Here is a 6681-nt window from a genome sequence, read left to right as displayed (position 1 = left end):
AACCCTCATAGGTTTTGCACCCAAATAGGTTCTGTGCTTAAACCCATAAGTGGATCATATGTTAAATGACCCAGTTAATTTTGTTAAAATTAATTCTCTGCTAATTTTGTTATACATTTTCCAATTTTGTTCAGATTAATTGAGCCTGATTTTATCATTGCATACGAGGCAGCAATGTCAGTTTCAGATACGAACCTTAATAATGGAGAAAATCCCATCTCCGAAATTACCGATGCGGTAAGTAATTTACTGTTTGTGTACAATCGTTTCGTACACATAATTCATGTGTACTCAGTAATATTTAATGGCATGTAACAGGAACTTGCCGAAAAGCATGGTCATATGAAGTTAGTATGCTCACAGACAAGGTTCGGAAAAACCATGAAACTGTTGTCACAAGACCACAAAAAGTACATCATATCAGAAACCAGTCTTGGCGGTCTAACCCAGATGCATGAAGTGACTCTACGGCGCATAATGTTGGTTAGACTAGCCAAGAACATAGATATGGACACGCAATCCATTACCATCGGTAAAACGCCAATTCCTATAACAAAAGAGGACGTTCAAGGTATATTTGGCATTCCGATAGAAGGGGAGGATATAGAGCCACATCTGGAAATGCAAACCGACACAGAATTGTTTACCGCCTATGCAAACAATGGGCAAATTTTGATTTCTGACCTTGAAACGGCGATCCGAGCTTCCAAAGCCCCAGACAACAATTTCCTGAGGTGGTTCATTCTGTACGCAATTGGTACTGTTCTAGCACCAATAGCACAACATTATGTGGACTCGAAATTTCTCAACCTTGTTACAGATCTTGAAAACCTTCGGAAATTTAACTGGGGATGTTTCACACTTAATCACTTCTTCAAGTCCGTTCACAAGTTTAGAAATCGAGATCACGTAAATCTACAAGGAAATCTAATTCTGCTCCAGGTTAGTGATAGATCACTACTTAATGTCCTTTAATTATTGTTCTGTTGCATATCTGTATGGTGATGAACTAATTTATTGTGTAGTATTGGTACTGGGAGCACGTGCGTAGTGGCCGATTAATGTATGCTTCTAGACCCCCTCCATTGATCGCACGATGGGACGAAATGATGGCTACTTTAAGAAGCGATGCTTACGAGAAAGGAGGTCTTCATAACGGGCTGGTACCTATCTACAATTGAACTTTCTATATCCGATTTTTTATTTGGTACTAATGGTTCATTATATTTTAAAAAATAGGCTGTCATGGAAATTTGTGCTCCTCAACGACCGTCCGAGAATTCTAATAATTTTCCAAGAAAAAAAGATGAACATGTGCATCAACATGATTCGTATCGAGCACCATCACAAGGACAGCAATTTAGTAGCCAGCAAGTATGTACTCCAAAGACAATTTGTTTTTGCAATATCACGAATAGGTGCCATGGAACCTCATTCATTTAGCTATTGTTATCAACGGGGTTTTATTTTGTTTACACAGATTGAAATGGTAGTTGAAGTCATGAATGCACGCATTGCTGATCATGAAAAGAAGGTAGGCAGGAAGTTAATGGAAACTGAGCACAGATTTGTTGTCAAATACCAGACTCTAGGTGAAGACTTGATCGACATGAAGACTAAAACTGGCACTAATCCTAGGTTGTCGAAGGCCGAGGACGAAATTAAAGACTTAAGGAGGGAACTCCATGTATGTCATACTGTGCATTTTGTATTTTTTATGAATATGTTCCTTCATGTTCATTATTGTTTGCATTGTTACAGGACTTAAAATACGAATTTACAAGGAAACGACAATCAGTGTCACAGAAAGGAGGCGTGCAGGTGATCAAAATTGGCCCAACACATTAATATCTAAAAGTAACAAACTAATGATGAACTACCTTTGTTCATTGTAGGATCAAGTCAATGTGTGCAATTCATCCCTGACAGGAACTCCTAGGGCTAGCCAATTCACGACAGGGACTTCGAGTACACCAAGTGCAAGACATGTGACGGAAAACAATGAGGAACCACAATTAACTCCGATGAAGCCTGTCTTTGGTAATGATTACAAGTTCACGGATGAGGACATAGAGACAGCCGTTTACATCCGCGGAACATATGACCCTGTTGAAATAGCTAGAATCAGAGACATTTCCCTCACAGCAGAAAATCTGAAGCGAAATTTGGATGACAAATACATTTATGGTGATGTAAGCCCATTATACTCTATTCTACATCATTACTGCAACAACTGTCTTATTATTGTATGATTGAAAATTTGGCAGGTTATTATGGCATATGCTCGCATTAGCCAAATTGAGAATGATACTACCTCAATCATATCCCCTCAAGAAACCGAAAAGCTGTTACAAATGAAGGGGGTGGTTCCTGTTGGACGTGCAGCCTCATGGTTAGCTCATGTAGCAGGAAAATTTGTAGGGCGCCGAAAGGTACACGTTTTCCACACTTTCATAGTTTACGTACACACTGTACACGACAAATTTCGGTTCTCAACCCAACCAAAATTTTACTGCAGGTGCATGTCCCACTCAATGTACACCAAAACCATTGGATGCTAATGATGTTTAATTTTGACAAAAAAGAAATTCAGACTCTGAACTCCATGAATTATCATTGCGACAAGACCAAGGAAGATTCTCTTGTAAGTGTTCTCTTGCTGCCTCTTTTGATCCGCATGGAAAATGAGCTCTCAAAGTACCGTAACCCTATGTATAACTCGTCGTACCCTAGGTGGACTCGATTCAGTTCTGCATTGACGAAGCTGTCAAGAAAGGGTTGATATCACCAGCTAATAACATCAATTTTGCCAAATGGACCAAAAAACGCTATGAGAACATACCACAACAGACCGATGGGTACGCATGGCCTCATAAATTATTATTTGCATACATGAATAAGATTACTGATCTTTAACTAAACATCGCAGGACTTCCTGTGCGGTTTGGACACTGCAGTACATGTTGTCATGGAACGGGGATGAAATGACTGATATTTTGAACCAGGTAATTGAATGCCTAATTTAAATTTGTACTTTGTTTAGCTTGAAAGCTATGCTGACGTCAGTGTCGGTTATCCAATATAGGCAAGATAGATATTTTCAGGTGGAAAATATGTACAGCCTTACTGCATTCAAATTGCAATGCGCTTCGTCTCGAATCATATAAGTTCCCCATAACGGTTAGCGCTACATGAAGAATATATCATTTATTTCATAAGTCTCATGATTAGAACTAACGCAGCACTCTCTCTTATACAGAAGGAGGTATATGATGCCCGGCAAGCAGTTTTACCTGATGCTTCAGAAGAGGACGTACAATTAGTCAACAATCCCGATGGTTCCAACGAACCTGACACATCCAACTCCCAGAAGGATACCGGTGCACCCAACTCCCCCAAAAATGGTGCACCCAACTCCCCCAAAATGAAGAGAGCACGTGGACGCCCGAGAAAGCTAGTCGATCCCGAGCAAGCAGCAAAAACAAAGAGTCTTAAAGAACTGAAACTTAAATTTGACAGCAAGACCATAGCCAACCAAGTGTCTTCGTTACCATCACGGTCACGCAGAGAACATAAACCAGCACCAGCTTTATTGAGCCCATTCAAACACAAATAGGTAGCATCAATTGATACATGCTCATGCTCATGCTCTACTTCTAGCATCATTTGATACACGTTTTGTTCTTATCAGAAAGTGGAAATAGGTACTTTTGGCAATCATGAGCATCCTCTACTTATTGCAATATCTAATGCGTTGATACATTCTCATGCTCATGCTCTACTTTTAGCATCATTTGATACACGTTTAGTTCTTATCAGAAAGTGGAAATAGGTACTTTTGGCAATCATGAGAATCCTCTACTTATTGCAATATCTAATGCATTGATACATGCTCATGCTCATGCTCTACTTTTAGCATCATTTGATACACGTTTAGTTCTTATCAGAAAGTGGAAATAGGTACTTTTGGCAATCATGAGCATCCTCTACTTATTGCAATATCTAATGCATCATCAGTACAAAGCTTGATTTGGCAATAGGTGGAATCGGCAATCATTTGCATGCTTTAATTTTGTCAAAAATTAATGCATAGTTCAGTTGTAATTGCTCATAGATATGGCAGGAACATGCTGAGTTATACACTAAACATAGTCATGCCAAGCTATAACTACCATAGTCATATTATGAGAGTTCCTAGCATGCATCACCGTACGGCAGAATAACACAGCAACCATAACATAGACCACCGTACGATACTTGAGTTGCTAAGGCCTTGTACAATGCAAGGTGCTTAGGGGAGTTGCTTATAGAAATAAACCAGGCTTTCCTTAAGAACATGTGCTTATTTGTACAGGGTAGACGCATAACTAGACGTCTCTCCTGTAGAAATAGGCACCGGTGCTTCAGAAATACCATGTTTATTTTTCTAAGCACCACCCTAAGCATCTAGCATTATACAAGGCTTAAACATGCATCACCAAAATAGTATTAACAACTAGGAACACTAAACCAGAGTAGCAGCAAACTCTTAACATAAACGGCAGATCAACCACCGCTCAGCATAGGTTCAGACACACCATAGGACATCAGTTTTAGACTCCAACAACAAACAAACATACATAACATGACAGGACACGGCGGTCCTGGGGCAGCAGCAGCACTCTAGCAGCACATCACTTCTCTCCCTTCTTCAATGCATGTTGTAGGGCTCATTGACTTTGACAATCTCGAGGAAGCGTGCGTAGGCAGCATGTTTAGCCAGAGTACTGGCTTTATGCTTCTTACCATGTCCATTGTCAATGCTGAAGGCATGCTGGATCATGCCATCTATGCCGCCACCGGTCACCTTGCAACAGAAAGGGCACCCAATCTTGCCAAAGAAACGGTACTTGATCTTCCCAGCAATCAGATGCCTCAGGGTGTACCGGCTCTTGATGTGCCTGTTGTCCATGCTGTAGTCCACGTCGTCGTCATCCTCCTGTGAATTAGTGAATTAGTACACATAGAAGAACTCAGCTAATCTATTATGGTACATTGACTTTAATTACAATGTTTTGAAAGTACACATGTGTAACATGGCAACTATCTATTTGCTAGAAACAAGGCGTATGTGCACATACATAATTGAGCCAATGAAACTGACATGCATAAATATGGACGGTGGAATAGTTGCATTTATAGATTAGTGCACAAGTAGTACATAATTAACACATGAAAGACTTCATGAAGTGGCTTGGTTTAATGATATTTGATACTTGTTACAGGTGTAATTCTTATTGGAATCAGAAAAATGGCTTCATTATACTCCTCCATGTTTCACACAAAGGGGGTTTGTTCTATCTACTGGAATGAAGAAACCGTTATTCTTTCTGACAGCGGCAATACTGCTTCTCCAACATTGTTAGACCCTGATAAGTTTCAGAAGGAAATTGGTAAAGGAGCTATGGGGTGTCTCACTGCTCATATTGATGAGAGATGTGGCTGTGATCATCTAGATAACATACTGTGGAAATTGGCTAGATGAAATGTTTTGATTTTTTGGTATCAAGTGGATATGTACTGTCAGCCCATAATTATTAAGGGAGCGATCACTTCCTTTGCAAAATGGAAATCTGTATAGAATTTGCAAATGGATCATCTATGAACATGTGTGCAAACTAATCATATATGAACATGTGTGCAAATTAATTCATCTACATAAACTAAAATGAATCAGGAACTGCATCATTTTGTCACTGTCCTTGGGAAGCCAATGGAGAATCCTGCCATATATCCATTATTTAACCCACTTTTTTCATTAATGTATCCCTGCCATGAACATTTTCTTGTATTTGGGTTCATTACCCCACTTCTTTCATTAATGTATCTCTTGTGAAACTTATGCTCATCTAGTTAACAAGACAAACCCCAATGCCATGAAAAAAAATCAGAGTATCTGCTGGAATCAGAATGTGAATCAGATTTAAAAATCCACATCCAACATGAAGATCTATGCTAGATCCCTACAATCCTACATACGTAGAACTAGCACGCCCAAGTGAAATTGATGCTCATCTAGTTTACAAGAAAAACCCCAATGTCATGAAAAAAACAGAGCAAAAAACAGAGTACTACCTCAGATAGCTCGTCGATGGCATCCTCGTCGAAGTCGCTGCCCTTCCTGCAATCTAAGTCGAACTCCTTTATGGCGTTCTCCTCGAAGAGCTCTTCGATTTCATCATGAACCTTGCGCTTACGCCTTCTCATCTCCTCCTCCTCCAGATCTTCCACGACCTTGTGCTCGCTGACGGGTGCCTCGACGGCTGCGATGGCAGCGGGAGCAGGCACAATGGTCGCTGCACCGGCAGCTTCCGCCACTACGGCGGACTCTGCCGCTCCACCTACGGCTGCAGCCACGGCAGCAGACTGCGCTGCTCCGATGGTTGCCTCCGGCTCGTCCGCCGCATCTTCACGTCTGTGCTTCATCGTCGGTCGAAGACAGGAGGAGGGAGGCATAGGCAGGGAGGAGGGTGGTGAGGAAGGAGGAGAGGGTGGTGAGGTTGTGAGGTAGGAAGAGAGGGTGGGGAGAGGACGAGGGTTTTCTACCCGATTTGGGGAAGAAATGCACTGCTCCTGCATCTTGGAGTTACCGAGAAGCCGCGGGTGCCGATTTGACTTGACACACCCACCCGGCCGTCCCCA

Source organism: Triticum urartu, chromosome 1A, assembly GCF_056163025.1.
Source record: "Triticum urartu cultivar PI428250 chromosome 1A, HENAU_Tu73, whole genome shotgun sequence".
In the NCBI taxonomy this organism is placed as follows: Eukaryota; Viridiplantae; Streptophyta; class Magnoliopsida; order Poales; family Poaceae; genus Triticum; species Triticum urartu.
Note: the sequence above shows the minus strand (reverse complement) of the source record.